The sequence below is a fragment of the Gavialis gangeticus genome, unplaced genomic scaffold, assembly GCF_001723915.1.
Source record: "Gavialis gangeticus isolate Ggan-Ray unplaced genomic scaffold, GavGan_comp1, whole genome shotgun sequence".
Taxonomy (NCBI): Eukaryota; Metazoa; Chordata; order Crocodylia; family Gavialidae; genus Gavialis; species Gavialis gangeticus.
Window position 1 is genome coordinate 175,130,436 of NW_017728992.1, and position 17,790 is coordinate 175,148,225.

The 17,790-nt window shown below is 41.8% G+C and overlaps 1 long non-coding RNA gene across 1 annotated transcript in view; it reads right to left on the minus strand.

The window, feature by feature from the left end:
* Positions 1–16,039, minus strand: part of LOC109305145 — a 135,085-nt gene extending 119,046 nt beyond the window's left edge. Inside the window, exon 1 of the long non-coding RNA XR_002099566.1 lies at positions 15,909–16,039. This is a non-coding gene — a long non-coding RNA (uncharacterized LOC109305145). The remainder of the gene's footprint in view (positions 1–15,908) is intronic.
* Positions 16,040–17,790: the final 1,751 nt, after the last annotated feature.

Below are 17,790 nucleotides of genomic sequence, written 5' to 3' on the forward strand. Positions count from 1 at the left end.
CTCCACCCCAAAGATCCCACCTGTTTCATACCAAGCCACCGCCCAGCCCACCGTGACCTTGGGGCATTTAATCCTGACAACCAGCTACACATGCAAGTAGCTATCACACCATAAAAAGCTCTAGCCAGCTATAAAGTTAAATCTCAAAAATGTATACTAAATTTATAGCTGGTTACTATTGAGCTTTAACTTGCATGTGTAGCAGGGTCTTCCCTGTGGCTGGGAGCCATGTCAGCTGACAGGGCTCCCAACCCCAGAGGTGCACCATGGTGAGCCAGGTCTGGGAATCCCACAACTGAAAGGACTCTCAGGGTCAGCAGATGGAGCTCTGGATCCTGGTAGCACCCTGCAGGTGCCTGACCCAGAATACTACAGCTGCAGATGCTGGGTCCCCACAGCATGCTTTCCAGGGCTGGGACCTAGCTAGGTCCTGGAAGCCACGGGCTATAGCTGCAATCCACAAGCCTCAGGGGCTAAGAGATTGTGGCACCTGTGATCTCCCAGCCTTGGGGATTTCACATGCCCCTGAGGCTGGGAAATTAGAGTAGCTATGATCTTCTTGTTGGTGCAGGCAGAGCCTGAGATCAGGCTCCCCCTGAACCAGCAAGAATGTGCGATGGTGTCTAATGCACAATCCCACCATCATGCCTGCTGACATGCACACATGGCATGGCAAGAGACATGATTGTGTGAATTGCACATTAGATCTTATCATGATTTTTTTCCTGTACACGCAGAGGAGGCTTTTGTCACCTTTTTTTGGTTCAAAGACTTTTTGTATGAGGGCATATTGTAAAGTCATGTGCAACAGTGCAGAATTCTTCTGCAAAAATTACAGGTATATATGAAGATGTATGCTCTGTAACTAACTCCACTACTTCTGTCTGCTCTCCATAGCTCATGTGGTAAGAAACATGAGCTGCGCTAACACAGCACTGAAATAATGTAATGTATGTCCAAAAAGAGCAGGTACATATGCTGCAATGAGGGAGTAGCCAAACTGGCTTATAGTACCAGAAATCCACTATAAATAAAACCGACTAAAACTTTATTAGCTGAAAACTGCAAATTTAAGTAGACTAAAACATTTCAGAAATTCATACAGAATTTGCCTAATTATTTTTCATCAGGAAAATATGAAAAAAAATCTTTTGACATTTTGACAATAAATATTTTGATTTTTCAATTCCTTTTTGCTTTCAATGTTTCTCCATGGACTATTTCACTTTTTTATTCAAATCACCTGTTTTTCAAAATCTTTTTTCAATTTCTCTGAAAATCACAGCTTACAAAGAATGCAAATAAGCAAAATATTGCATTTGACCTGATATGTGGAAGGTTTTTTGGGGCAAAGAAAACCAAAAATAGTTTTCACACAATTGTGATTGTATCTAGGGGTGCACTGACAAAGATTTTCTTGGCTGATACTGATAATTGATGATTAACCTTGTGCAGCATATTACCTTGCCTGTGCACAGCCCAATGTCTCCATGGCAGCCCTGGCACTTAGGCCCATGTACAGAGTTGCCATGGCAGTGGCAGCAGCAGAAGCCAGTGACGGTCCCTTTTGTTGGTAAGCGTGGTGCCCTGTGACTGCTCCCTGGTGTCCCTTCCCATCCGGCTGCTCACTGGGACCTGTAGTCTGACATAGGCTTGGGCTGGTGGTGGGGCATGGAGACCAGACTACTGTCACCAGGGTGTTCTGGGCACACGGTTGTTATTATTGGCTACAACAACCAAAAAAGACCAATGGCCAATAATGTCATTTTTTCTTTTATTGGCACTGATCTGATAGCCAAGTGATACATCGATGCACCCCTAATTGCAGCTACAGATTTCCCTTGATTTATGCTATACACGCATTCCCAGAGAATGGCACATAAACTGAATTTGCATAAAGTGAACCCACAAATAGGGATCAAAAAGAGTTGAAATGAATGTAACGAATACGGATATGTTCCTATGGTGGTGAGGGAGGGAGGGAGGGAGGGAGGGAAGAAGTAGGGCTGGGACTAGGGAAGGGGTAGGTGGAGGGGTGCTGCTCCCGGGGCTGCACAAGGAAGCAAAGCAGAAGGAACAGAGCGGCACTCACCCCAACCCCACATGCAGCGGCCCCAGGAGCAGCTGGCCCTAGCTGCCTGCAGCCACTGGGATGCACTGTGCTCTGCCTGTCCCCACTCACCTCTGCTCCTGGGCTGTGCCGTGCCCTGGTGCAGGCAGCTGATGTCGGTTGCTCCCGAGGCCACTGCAGCCAGGGCTGGGGTGAATGCTGCACGGAGGGCTGCCCAGGGCTCCGCTTGTCCGTGCTCACCCCAGCCCATGCTGGAGTGGCCCCAGGAGCAGCCAACATCAGCTATGTGCACCACAGCACAGCACAGCCCAGGAGCTGGGGTGAGCCCAGGCATGGGGGGACAGGCAGAGCACGGTGCAGCCCAGCGGCTGCAGACAGCTGGCGCTGGCTGCTCCCAGGTCCACTGTAGCTGGGGCTGGCGTGAGTGGGACCATGGCCCTTCCCCCATCCCCCACAGACTTACCTGTTTGGGCAGAGAAGCATCTATGCTGATCACATAAGAGCAAATTATGGGTCTAAATATGCTCATTGCATAAGAGCGAATTCACATATAAAGAACCTACATAAATCAAGGAAAACCGGTATTCTGATAAAAATCAGGGAAGGTGGTGCACAAAGTGTTTTTGAATCTGAAGTGGGAATTCACTATGTATTAAAGTCTGAGAACTTTTGTACTAGAAGAAAATTTCCATTCTAGGTCAGTTGTATGTCAGAATGACTCAGTGAAGATGCAATGGAAGTGTGAAAGCCACTACTAGCAACACCACTGACTGGAACTAACACAACAGAGAACAGAAAAGGCCTTGCTTTGAGAAGAGACTGGAATAATTATGACTTCTTAATACTATAAGGGACAAATCAAAATGGACATGATATAGGGATCTCAATTATTAAATAATATAGAGAGATTAAATCAATTCCTGTTTATCCATGGCATATTACAAGAACCAGAAGGTATCCAATTACATTTAAAATCAATGAAAGGATTTTTTTAAATGTAACACAACCTGGGTAACTCCTTCCAAAGATTGTTCTGAAGATTTAAAGATTTATACAGGTAATAAAAATATTCATGGCTATGTAAGAATGGTAAAAAAAAATATTAGAGATATAAATCCTCTTGCTTCAAGGTTAAGAAGGGACATCCTCTACTACCAACATATTCTGTTACTGTTCACCATGACACACACACACACACACACACACACACACACACAATTTACTGAAGGGTATATAATTATGCTTTTAGAAAAAAATAAAATATTCTATACAAATTATTCTAAGTATCTATTAAAATGAAAACATTTTTATATTTCTATAGGATATATAAGCTCTTGAAAGAATAGAATTCAGAGACAACAGTTTAATGACTGTCTACAAGGATGGAAAACCATACTAAAAAGTGTCATTTCCCATTATTTATTCATAAAGGGAAATGGAAGAGGTGGATTTCTCTTATTCATTCACTGTCTTCTGAATCTTTTGGCACTGATCACTCTTGGAGATAGAATGCTGAACTGGATGTAATGGCATACATCATAGCTCAGCAGGGGTTCATACACATAATAGCCTAATAATGGGTCTATTGTTACAACAACAGTAATAACCACTTCCACCCTTCTTATTACCTTCTCCTGTCATGCAAATTCCTATTAACCATGAGTTGTCACTGTGATATACAACCACTAATATCCTCACTGCTTATTAGGTGATCTATGGACCTGGTAACAGAAGAAAAATGATAGATGGCACCATTCTATTGCCTGAATATTACTGGAATACCAACAGGGGTGTAGGTTATAGCTGTATTGGTCTAACGACACAGGCAGACAAGGTTCTTTGGGTAAATCTTTTATTAGACCAATGTAAATAGTTGGGGAAAAAATTTTAGCAAGCTTTCAGATTTTAAAAATGTTCATCAGGCTGAGTAAGTCTCTAGTTGGTGTGTGCTCTTCCTGGATGGAATGAATAGTAAAGAATTATTATTTCTTTCTTATTTACTTTACTATTATTTACTAGTAGCCTACTACTATTATTTACCAGTAGAAGCCTCTGGCATCTTTACTTTTCATTCCATCCAGGAAGCGCGCACACCAACTGCTGAAACTTCCTCAGCCTGACGAAGGGTTTTTAAACCCAAAAGCTTGCTAAGAAATGTTTTCCAACTATTTAAGTTGGTCTAATAAAATACTGTTAAGGAATTTCCTTTGGCCTAATGTGAAAAATGTTAGTGAATGAAAAAAACAAGTGTAGCCATAGTTGCACCTTTTGGACTGTGTTTCATGATTTGAAGTAAAAAAACACCCCAAACCCATCAGATTAATATTAAGTGATAATGGTAAAAATAGCAAAAAAGCAGCTTTCCTTTGGCTTCTCCAGGCAAAAATAATTATTTCACAAAAACTTTGTTACTTTTCAGATAATAATGGATCAACTCTGCAAAAATACTAATGTTCCTGTTACACAGCAGGTTGAATTTGTATTTGCTAATTTGCCAGCAATTAGCAATATAAAGAATATCACTCAGAAATGTTTCACAGAAGATCAGTCATGCAGGAGGGGTAGACACAAGGAAAAAAGTTTAATCAACCATTCTGGATATTTATTTTGTCATCCCATGTTAGTGGGAGGGAAACATTTCTGTTGGTAAATATTTTAGGAGGTTTTTTTCAAGTAAATAATTGTCTGGACTAAGCAAGTTATCCTTGTAACAAGGCCATTTATCACACTGATAGCATGCATTGAATACATGATGGGAAAATAACTAGGACCCCAATCTGGCAAACATGCAAAGGCTTAACTTTACACCTTGTGAGCAGTCAGAGAAGTCAATATAGTGACTAATCACTCATCTGTCAGAAGCATATGCAAATTAATTTCCAGGACTAGGAAATAATGTCTGCACCCCCAACCCAGAGTTTTATTAATAAACAACCATATATTTTAATTTATTAAAATTAATACGTTTGTGCCCATTTATTAAAAGAACACAAATTACCAAAAAGATTAATGGTGACCATGCAGAAAATATACATTAGAAAAGCAAATTAAATAGGTAAAAATATCAAGTTAATAACATCTATACTTAAAGCAGGGTTGTCTTTTGATATGTCAGGCAATTACTAGGGAAAGGGAGATGTGTGTCTGTGGTATGTGTGTGCATCTCTGTCTTGAAGAAAAATTGTTTTAAAGCATTTTTCAGTCTTTTTGATTGCCCTAATAATCATAAATGTTACATCCACATGATACAAAACCTAAAGAAAAAATGAGTGTGTTTTATTTTAATATGTGTTTTGAAATTTGTTGTCATCCAATCATTAATATTAGTTAATAATAAAGGAGACTGTAATTCTAGATGGACTTTAAAAAGTTAGCTGGTTGGGACCATTGTAAAAAATGAAAATATTCTAGTGTACAGCAGAGTAATTTGAAATATAGAGATATGTCACTAGCCCAGTGGTTCTCAACCTCTCTAGCCTCAAGGCATCCCTCCAGCAGAACTTTTCTGAATTGTGCAGCACCCCAGCAGAAAAGCAGTGAGTTATATCTAAAAGCAGAAAAGGTATGGAGAGCAACCTTGAGGCTATAAAAAGTTGATAGCCACTGATCTAGCTGGTGCCACTTAAGGGTAGCAAGGGCAGGACCTAACCTTGTCACACCCTGCTCTTTCCACTGTCTGCTTCCTCTCCACTGTTGGTCCATTACACCTGCGGGGTCTCTGTCCTTACAGCCACCCTCATGGCCCCATCCCGTGGCCCCTGGGAAGAGTGGAGGTGATGAGCCAGGCTACAAAGTGTGTCTCTGTCCATGTGTATGCATAGCAACCTGCTCCCAGCAGAACGTGCTGCTGGGAGCACGAGAGGCGAGGGGGTCCGGCACTGGGGCTGCCTGGGGGCAGGGAAGGGCTGGGGAAAGAAACAGTCCCCAGACAAGCAGCTGCACATGCTGCTGGAAGAGCTGGGACAGGTGCAGGGTGCTTAAATGGGGGAGAAAGTATTTACTTCCTCACACACCGTGGCACTGCAGTTGAGAATCACACTGCTAGACTCTAAATAACTGTATCCTTAAAGGAACTAGACATGGGCATCACTGAAAAGATTAGGGATTGTTTGATTTAAATAGAAGACAAGCTAGAAAAGAAAAAGACAAAATTAAGGGTAGGGGAAAGTCACATAGGAGACAATGCTAACCTTTTATGATACTATCAAGGACATCAAAATTGAACTAAAATGGCTATAGTTTTAATACTTGTAAATTTAGCACCAGAAGAGATCAGATGGATTAAGAGTTTATGATTCCAATAAGGAATAGACTTTTTACATGCCTATCTCAATATTAACAATTCCATTAGGAAGCACTTTTTAAAATTAAAATAAAAAATAGAGCTTCATAATACAGGGCAGAGGTACTAATTGTCTATCATGATAGAAAATAATAATGGGCCACTGTCAGTCACAGCACTAGATGGATCACTAATCTAATCTTTTATGGCTATTTCCAAGTGCTACTATGAGCACATATGTGGAAATACTTTTTGGAAGACACTTCTTCAAGCCTTATTCATGTGTAGAATTATTACATATATAAATAATCCCATTGAGTTTAATTGGATTGCATACCTATTTTATTCTGTTTCTATATTTCTGTTTCTTTTATGGTAAGCTGTCCTGAACCTTTTTTTGGGAAAGTTACCATATAAATCTAATAAATAGTGAGATTAAATAAAGGAAATTTAGGTTTATAATAGTTTTTTGGGAAGAGGTCCTGGGTTACTTACATGTCTTAACTGGAAGGTAACTCCACATTAGGAAAAAAAAAAAAAGAATGACAATTCTATCATATGGGGACAGAGGATAATTAGAAACATACAAGGATTTTTCACCAAATAATTTCAAGGTAAACATATTTACTTTATATATATTTATCTTGAAAATATTTGGTGAAAAATCAAAATCCAGTGTTTTGTTTGGTGAAATTACACACACACACACGTGCACGCACACACGCACACACGCACGCACACACGCTTTGTAATGTGATATTGGAAGCTTGACTTTATTCTGACTGAACAACCAAAAAGAAGAGTTAAGATTGTCCCTGCGTGTTTCAGGGATTGTATAACGTCTATTTCATTATAGATAACATGAACTACAATACACAAAAGGCCAATATAGAACTGAGTAGATGCCTGAACTTGGAATTCGTTTCCCTTTGTTGGTTCAGGTAAAATATAATGTTACTTTATTCTAGCTAAATATTTAATTATGTTCATACATTTGGTACCAATGTGAAATAAGTCAGACACACTGCCCACTAGCAGCTCTTTGGGGGGCAAAGCTCAAACCTTTTGCTACATGAAGTATAGCAAAGTTCAGAAATTAACTTATAAAAAGAGTATTATGACACATTTGCAAAACACAAATAAATAAAACCAGATATTATTTGTGTTGTCGCACAGCCTTTTTAAATGCTGGACTGTTATAACTCTAAGGGTGCATCCAGATGAACCTACATGTGCCTCTTGTTGTGTCTCAAAGCAGTTTGAGGCCTGTAGTGGGGGCAGCTCAGGAGGGGTGGGTCCCTCGCCTGCCCCCTGTACAGCCCACATGCCCTCCCCGCCCTCCCACACAGCCTACAGCTCACCTGCAGTATCAGTAGCCATTGGGGCACTCAGGGCCTCCTAGCACAGGCCCCCTGCATGGTGCAGGGCAGTGTGGCTCAACCCCAGCCACCTGGCACCCAGTGCTGCCTGTGCCATATCACATGGGCCTGGCCTGGCTCTGTGTGCAGCCATGCACCTTCAGGTAGCTCCGAACTGCTTGGGTTGTGACCCAGGGCCCCGCACCACTCACAGGGACTTCCTGTCATGCCAGGCTGGTTCCTGCATGCACAGGCCCGGCCTGATGGAGCATGAGGCCTGTGCATGGAGCATGCAGCCTGGTGCAATGGGTGAGTGGCGCAGGGCTCCAGGTGACAGCCCAAGCAGCCCAGAGCTGCCTGAAGGTGCATGGTCCAGCGCTGAGCTGGGTCAGGCCGCAGAATTTGGTGCAGGCAGCATCAGGCGCCAGGTGGCTGGGGCCGAGCTGCACTGCCCTGCACTGTGCAGGGGAGGCTATGCCAGAAGGGCCCTGAGAGCCCCAATGGCTGCTGCAGGTGAGCTGTGGGCCATGCGGGGGTCTCATGAGGGCCCTGCAGGGGACATGTGCGCCCTGTGAGGGGGGCATGTGGGCTACGAAGGGGGCCTGTGGCCCAGTGGGGAGAACCAGTCCATGTGCTCGGGGGGTTATTCCCTGTGAGGAGGGTCAGGGGCCCACCCCTCCTGAGCAGCACCCCCATACAGTTCCCCCACAATCCCCACATACCTACCCACATGCCCCATGCCCCCCCACATCCCTCCACACACATTGCCTCACAAACCTTCCCACTCTGCTCCTGCAAACCCTCACATCTCCCCATTACACACCCATTGTGCCCAGCTGCCAGACAAGATGAGATCTGCTGGCAGGAGCTGTGGCTTCAAGAGCAGCTGTCCCCACATCCTAGTTATTGAAGTGGTCAGGAGGAGCTCTAACTTTTCTATGATAAGAAAACCAAAGCAAACATCAAAACATATAGACATTTATAATTTATTTTATTATGATGATAGAGACACTGGCTTCCAAATTGCTTTAAAATTGTAAATATATCAATAAAGCATTGTCCACCTGATGTCTCTCTCTCGCTCTAGATATATATAGGGGTTTTTTGGTTTTAATTGTGGAAGAACATGGATGTTGGGGTATTTTGAAGAGTGAATTTGGGATTTTTTTTATCATAGATTTTGCACCTGGGACCCAGCTGGAGGTGGCTGACCTACTGGCCACTTGGGGCCAGGAGGACATGCTTTAACAGTTCAAAGCAGGCCACCACACTGTGAACATCTTCCAGGTGATAGCTGCCCACATGGCAGGGTGGTGGCATACATGGCAGTAGTGCCACGCAAAGGCCAACTATGCAGTCACAGCCCACTGGCAGCTGGCCCAGAGGTGCAGATGCCTCTGCTGTGGCTGTGCAGTCCCCATCCAGGTCTGACAGGCATGCAGCCATGGGGACACACATGCTGTCACAGGTGGCAGCAGGTCACGGCCAGGCAGCATCCCCCACAGCCAGACTGCTGTAGGGGGCAGAGGGTGCAGGGAACTCTCAGCTAGGGCTGCTTCAGCAGTCCAGCTGGCACAGGGGCTAGTGTCCCCAGATACCGATTGGCCAGGCCCCAGAAGCTCGTGAGAGCAAGTAGCCCTGAGCTACTTGCCAGAGCAGCTTTTTATTCTGTGGGGCCAGCACAGGGCAGACTTTTATACTGCTGGGGCCAGCACAGGTGATGGCCCCAGGCTCTAGCTCCCCCTGTCGGAAGATCTGGGAGGAGCTGGGCAGCGTTATTTTGTCCCAAGTGGCACAACTTGGCCCACACCACAGTGCATGTCTGAGCACAGGCGCTGAAGCAAAAATCCCTGGCTCAGATTTGTGCCGCACCTATGTGAGCTGCTGAAAGCGCACATGCCTGCATGTGTGAACGCACCCTAAAGGGTTATAACCAAGTTTAAAGCTGAACAGCTGCTAAGTTGACATGAATATGGAAACTGAAACGTGGTTGAAGATCATTACTGGGCTGGAGCAGATTTTCAGTGTTCAATATACAAACAAGGAGAACAAAATTGTACTTGTCCTTTTTGGTTCTTTTTTTGTCCTTTAGCTACCATTTTATTTTAGCATAGACTATATTTTGTAACAGACTGCCAGTGTGGGCTCACCAGATTGGCTTGAGATACTTACCCTGGGCTAGAAACAGTGCGGGTGAACTCTGAGCAACCCCAAAGGTGGAGCAGGGGAGCCCTGTCCTGTGGAAAAGGAGAAGCCAATTGAAAGAAGGGGTTTTCAATCCCCTCATTCACATGGAAAGGGGATGGCCGGGGTTGGGGGCCAGTCACCCTGAGCCCTGGTTGGCCGGTTTGGGACTGCCAGAGGGGATAAAAATAGCAGTAGAACTGGTGTGTGTGGGCTGCTGACAGTGACTCAGGGGAACAATGCAGGAGGCCTAGGAAGAGCTGGGGTGAGCTGACCCAGCACAGGGAGCAGAGAGACCCCTCTGAAGAGCCTCAAAGGCCCTCGGAGAAGAAGGCACTAGCAGTCGGCTGTGCCTCCAGCCCCACAGCAGAGAGGGAGCAGCAGCCAGGGCTTGGGGCAGAAAGCTGGTGCCCCAAGGCCCCAACGCAGTGGGCTGGATGTGCCAGGCGTTCCAGAGGCTAGGGGTGGCAGTCGGCCCCCCACTCCACCGTGGAGAAGAAGCAGCAGCCAGGAGCACAGGTGGCATCCTCATCCAGAGCAGGGAGCTGGGCCGGTGAGTTGAGGAAACCCCTTACCTTCCCTGGGGAAGTGGGACAGCAGCAGACAAAGCATTGGGATCCTGAGGAGCAGCAGAGCACCAGGATGAGGGTCCCCAGGAGCTCAGGGCACAGGCCGGTGCTCAGAACGGGATTGGCGAGCAGGAGTTTGGATCAATGACCCCTGGGAGCTGCCTATGCTGCTGACCCTCTGCCACTGACTGCCTCAGAGGAGACTCAGTCCTGTCCCTTATTCTGCAGCTGATTGTCATTGGATGGAGTCCCTGAGCTTTGTGCTTGGGTCATGCTGACTGCTGCAGGAGCCTACTCTGTTGCTTGTTGCTTGCTGTTTTTGTTACCATGGAGGGTCACCCTTCAGCCTCTTTGTGGGGTTGGGGTTTGATACAATTTGATCACTGCAGACCTGAAGAGCTTAACCTGTTGCAGTCTGTCACTTATTGGGAAGCCTGTTGGAGCTGCGGGGAGTGACCACCTTGTTTCCTTGTGGTAGCATCTCAGCAGTGGCTGAAAGCTGCCAGTTCCCCTACCTGTGGTTCTCAAGTCAAGGGTTGACTAATGCATTCTGGTTTGTTTTGTGATTCTGGTTATGCCATTTAAGTTCACTTGTAAATAACCTTCCTATTATTTTTGTTTTGTAAATAAAGTGTAAATAGTTAAATCAGTTAAGTGTTAGACCTTCTTGGGACCATGGGCTGCTCTGTGGGGAGCAGGAGCCGGCTGGAAAGCAAATTGGTGCTTGCCTGAAGCCCTGCCCCACTCTCACCACACCATCCCTGATATTAGGCAGGGGTTGAAACTATTGGGCCACCACCCGGGTTACAATTTAATAACAATTTCTTTAATGAAAACTTCCTGTCTACAACGAATATTCCATACAGTAGCATAAGTAGGGTGACATGAGGAGGGCGCCTTCCAGGCACCAACTATGAAGGAGTGCCAGGATACCCGTCATGCCAGGAGTCTTTGCTGCAGCAGAGAACTTATGCTCTTCTCCTGTCTGGCCATAGGAGTTGGACTGGACAGTGCTGTACTGCATCAATCAGTGTAGCTGGAGGGTAGGAGGGGTCAAGCAAAGTGAGGAGAACCTTTGAAGCAGTGAGGGAAGCCCTACACTGCCTCTGCCCAGCCACAGGATCTGGGCAGTGCAGTGTTGCACTAAATAGGGTATGTGAGAGCGGGGGTGAGTGGGGGAAGCATAATGGTGCTCCCCTCTTCCCCTCCAGACACTCAGTGAGTGCCCTATATACCACTGCTTCCATAAAGCAATGGAATGAACCAACTGATATATTACTAGAATACATACATGGGAAAAATAGATTACAGAATAAGGGATAACAACAAGAAAACCATAATGAATTATCAAGCACACACATTACTGTCTTTTCAAACTCTAAACTCAGAAAATCAGCAAATAAGGCTGCCAAGCAGAGTTGCTAGACAAAACAAGAACAGAAATGCTAATCTGGAATAATCTTTAAACATCTGTAGCTGAAGGAAAGTACCCAAATCAAAACTTTCATAGAAAAACAATTTCTTTGTTATTAACGTCAGCACCTCAAACACCAAATCTAAGTCAAAAGTTTGATTCATTACTGTCCTCAAATTTAACACAAAAGACAGGTTAGCAATGGCAATCCATTAAATATTAATAAAACAACATATCTAAAAGGAAGTTAACGTTTCTAAAAAGATGCATAATTAGGTCTTTATTCAAGAACCCAGTACCTCATACTAGCCATTTCAGCAACCATGGTTTTATCTTTGTGGTTCTGATAGTTATTTGTTGGATAGATTATCGTGACAGTACTTTTCTAGGAAGTTTGCTAACTTATCTCTGGTTCTTTTCTGCAGAAAGACCATTTGCAATGGGCTATTATTCCCTCCTCCAAATTCCTAGGTTGAGGAAATTGCTTTTCTGCCTAAGATATACTCATGTAGCATTATATAAGGCTCTTCATTATTGTTTTCTTATTCAAGATATTTGTGAGGGAAAAGGGAGTTAGTAAGATCATATGTCATTAGTATGCCAACTACACACAGCCCTCTTTCTTTACCACATTGGTATACTGTGGGCATGTCTACACAAAATGTTTAATGCACAGTAGACTAATTGTCTGTGTTTTACAGTGTCACCGTAAAAACTGTACTATTACATTAAACTGCAGTAGTATTAGTCTTCTGCACATTAACCATTACAAAAAATGTGCAATTGTGGTAATGTGCAGTAGGGCAGCCTATTGCACATTTATTTGGTACTTCCTTTTGCAAGTGCTAAATTTAATGCACAGTGCTTACTGCACATTAATGAGCATATAGACGTGACCAATATGTGTTTCCTACTGTTTGACCCCAGTTAAGAGTTGGACTTGACCAGGTTGACAAAGGTTCAATCCAGATCAGGGTGAGGTGATCATAATACATATCGTTTTTATGGTGTAATAGATGTGGGGGGTGTGAGGGTTCTCTGTTAGTATATGCATTTCTTGAAACTCAGACAAAAAGGTCTGTAAGACTGAGAGATCTTCTTTAATCCTGAACAACTCCTGAAATTGCAAGAGGTACTGATGACCAAACCTGCTTTATATTATAATGTCAGGCTAGGTCATTTCAGATTTGAACATCCCCACAGATTTTATGATTTCCAGAATTACTGTTTGTATGCAAAACTATGCATCCAGATTTCAGATGAAAATATATTCTATATGATATGTCATTCAAGAGTTGCAGCTCTTTAATACAGTAGTGCTTTGAAAAAAAGTGTAGGAGAACACTATATTGTTCATTAATAGCAGATATGGGTTGGTGTCAAAAGCTTGTAAAAATCACCAAAATTTGGAGAGGGTAAAGTTCACATCCAGGATCTCATCTTGAAAAGATTTAAAATTTGGCCAGTTTCTATAAAAAAAATTATCCATAGGATAAAGAGGCTGAATATGCTTTCATACTGCAATGAAATACTGAAGAAGAACAATATTTTCATTCATACTTCCCTTCAAGTTCCAGTTTCACCCTTTCTTTTTTCCAGTATCCCAGGAGATGCCATTTTGGTGTCCCGTTTCAAATCAGCACCCAGGACTGGAACACTGTTTATCCAACCCTAGTTATGCTATTGGTTGTTATTCTCTGTTATCAAGACTTCCAATAAACTTTACCACTTCCTCAGAGGCCTGTCAGAGGCAAACAGGTTCTGAAATTACTCATCTTCATGCCCCCCTCCTGATGAAAATATTAACTTAAAAATTATATTTCCCTTAAGGACTAAACAAAGTTCATAATCTGCAATATTTGCCTTCATTTTGCAAGTGATGTGTCACATTCGTTTTCCAGAGTTCTATTTTATTTCTGCTGCAGAAATGCTTCAGACTCATTCCAACTTTCTTTTACACGAATATGATCCTATGCCAGTTCCAGCTGGTATTATATGATAACTCCTAAAGTGAGTTAATCTTTCATTTCTGGCAGGAAGATTTATACTCAGCCACTCATCTGTCCTGTGAGAACAAGTTGTGAGGATTTATGTTGCTGAATCAAATGCATCTAATAGAATCAGTAACTTCCAATTTAAAATTTTGCAGTGCAACCCCAGAACATCAATGTAACTAAGTGTTGATATTCAAATTGCCGCTTTTCAAAAGTGTAATTCAGCTGGTTTTTCAAATAGATCATTTATATAAATGAATGAAAACACTCATAGGGCTGATATCTAGGGAAGACATAAAATGATACTTGAGAATACTGGGTGAAATCTCAAAAGAGAGCATCAGATGCACCTTCTAACTAATCCTTTGAAGTATCTCTTTCTACACCTCCTGCATAAGATGTCAAGCTGTCAATCATCATTAGTGTATGCAAAAATTAAGTCTATATTCTTGAGTCTTTAATAAGTTTAAGTCTAATAAAATCTGCTCATTAATAAACAGGACAAATAAAATCATGTCAAAGGCATTTAAATCAGTGTTTTTAATGCAACTAATGAAAACTATAAAGTATGTACTATTTGACAAACTGCCATGTCTATACCATCTGTCTATTTGTCTTTTCACCATATGCCTCTATATTAATTGCTAATAACTTTTTTAATATGCATCACCTGTTCTGCATAAAGAATGTACTATAACTAAGTAGTCAAACATAAAGAAGTGAATGAATGACACTATCAGGTTATCAATTACATATTCTATCCATGAGTTAGTTAATGGTGTCTTATGAGATATTTCATTAATATGATTACTATACATAGGTGCAGGGATGATCATCATTGCTAACCTTCACAACAATCACCGACTTTTGTACCTTTTAGCTTAACAATCATTTAGCTTAGCAGTTAAGCTCCCTCTTCATTTTGCATTACTATTCAAAAGTTTATGAACTGATTGCACTGCAATTCCATTTCTGGAAATTTCAAGGATGAATCCCATGTATTGGTTTCCTTTTATACTATTATACTTGTTAAATTTATACTAATTTCCTTAGAAATCTATTGATCTGCTTCAGAAGACAAACCACACAGAAATGGAAAAAAATGTATTTGTCAACAGTTACTGAAGGCCATCTAACTGAAAAGCTAGGTAATACCTTTTGGAACTTCCTAAATAGCATGCATGCCTCAGAGATTTATAACACTGCTGTTGATAGCATTTGACTAAATTTTAACATAGATTTTCAAATTAAAAGAAAAGTGAAAATAATAATATGCAACTGGCATTGGAACAGTGACAAAATAAGGTACCAGATGCAGTGCTCTTTTCTTGCCAATACTGTTGTTTAAGTTTCCTGGCAATTTATAAAATTATATAATCTAACAGAATACATACTTTGCAAAGTGTGGCTAGCTAACAAAATATCCCAATTAATGTTCACTTTCCCATTGACCCAAAATGCTTAAATTTGATACATTCTTTTATTATGGGCTGCAGAGTTCAAGAAAGAATCCAAATCCTCACCTCTAACCTTTCCATCAGATGTTTAAAAGCCTAGTCTTTCTTTTTGGATTTCAAATATTCATGAAGTTCTTTCTTGAAATTGGCAATGCTCATTCATTAAGAACTACTGATTGCATACAAAATAACTGCCAATTTGAAGCCTGTCCTTTCTAGCATAAGTCACTTAATTGCTGTCACTTTAAATGTTTACTATAATTAATTCTTTCCATCAGTCTGTCAAGTATTGAAGGAGGCTCCAATTCAGAGAAATGAAGGTAATTGAGATCACCAGTTCATTTTATCAGATGTCATCCAAGAAACAGATAAGCAAATGATGTACATAAAACCCAAGTTAAACCAAAGCCATTATGAAAAGTGACCCCTCATTAAGGAAGTAAGGAAAACAGGAAAAAGTGCTGTTTATATTTAAATGCATGTCAATGTAATATAATTAGATTTCAAGGGCAAAATAACATGGTACAAGAATTGTGAAAACTATTAAGTCTGACTACTAGTAAAAGAATTTATCTTTACCTTTACACACAGGTCTGTGATCACTCCATGCAGCAAAAACTTCAGCTATCCTCTGACAAGTGATACTTTTGGAACCCTGAAGCACATAGTCTTCATCACAGGAGAACTGTATTGTTGCTCCCAGGCTAAAAACAGAGTGATAAAAAATGTAATAATACATATTCAACGATAATGATTGTTCTTCTTCCACAACTATAACTCTATCAGGTGTCATGGTGACAGTGAGCAATATAAATATTGGGCAACAGGAATTCCAAAATGAAATCACTCACTCCTTTGACTGGCAAAGTCTCTAAATATAATGTAAGAGAACAAGTGAACACTAAAAAAGCAACCTTGGAAGCATCTGTTCACTGCCATTATTCATTAAGTAAGAATTCTGGTTTCAAACGGATACTGCCTGTCTGCTTTTCCGGATGGAGGTGGCGTTTAGTGCTTCAGAACTGGCAGAGATGGAAACAGGAAGCAAATCATGGAAAACCATTTTTTTTAACAAAGCATGTTTGTATTTTTCTTTTAAGACTTCCAGTAGAAGCCATAGACCATACACATATATTAATGAGACAATCACTGTGCTTTTAAAGATAAAGAGCCACTACTATTTCATTAAAAAATATCCTTGAAACCAGGCAGTACCACAGGTATCTAGAATAAGCTAGTATCTAATTCTGAAGAATCACAGCTTTCATTGGGGGGGGGGGAATGTCTTCAGCGGTTATAGTTGTGAAGAAAACCAAATTATGATGGAGTATAACCCATGTAGAGATATCCATATAAATATGCAGGGAACCTGGAACAATAGCACAGACATGTAAACTGCCCCATTTATCTCAGTGAGGTGTTAAGTTTTTGTCACTGGGCATCGGAGTTAAATGTCAACATCATTTACTATCTATTCCTCATGTAAGAAAGACGAGGGAGAAGGGAAGTCTGCACAATATACTGTGATAACACATTCTGGTATCAAAAAGGTGGCATTTTGGGAAATACTACCACTTATTTTAATCTAACCAAGAAGGAGACAATCCCAAAAAACCTAGTAGAACTGGCTCCTCACCTGCAACACACCATCGTATTTTCAAAATCTACTATAGTGGCATTGTTTTAGGACCTTTCATGGATGGAGCTTTATTTGTTGGTGGTGCATGGAAGTCTACCATTGCTTTTTTCCTCCTACAATGATCCTTGAAAAATTCCATGCTCCAAGGTTAATAACCTTGTGATTCATTGCAGGAGACATCACAAAGCATTATTAATAGATGTGAGCAGCTCCGCTAAATGCAATTTAACACCAATCACACATATAAGAGTCTGATTGGGGTCCAACGGCTCTTATGTGAATATTGCAACAGAGCATAGTCTTTTCAAAACTCTGCAAGGGCAGAATCTTGAAAACAGCAGTTCCAGTAACTTATCTTCCTTTTGGTTTTTTTTTAATTTTTGGTTGAATATGTAGTTTGAGAAAGTTAATCCAGGAATTGTCTGGTTAACTATGTAGTAATAGAAGTCCCTGGAGCATGCACAACTAACCATCTCAGGAGCCTCTAGAAGAAGACGACCTTTTAACTTATTTGAACCACTCAGGAAAGTGAGAGCATGTGCAGTTACATGTGCAGTTAAGTTGATGGGAAATCCCCAGGCAAATGCAAACAGTCACCTTGATTGACAGCAAGATTGTAACTAACTACTATAAGTGACAAGTGGCAGGCATGATTTGGTTGGACAACATTGAATGGGGTGATGTGAAGTATGTGGCACTATAAAAGGAGCTGGGGCAAGAGACCTGTGTGAGGGGACTCTGTGTGTGGCAAGGAATTTTACTTGTGGCTTGTGATGCAAGAATAGGCAGGGGCATTTGTTATTTTGAGAGAGGGACAACCTC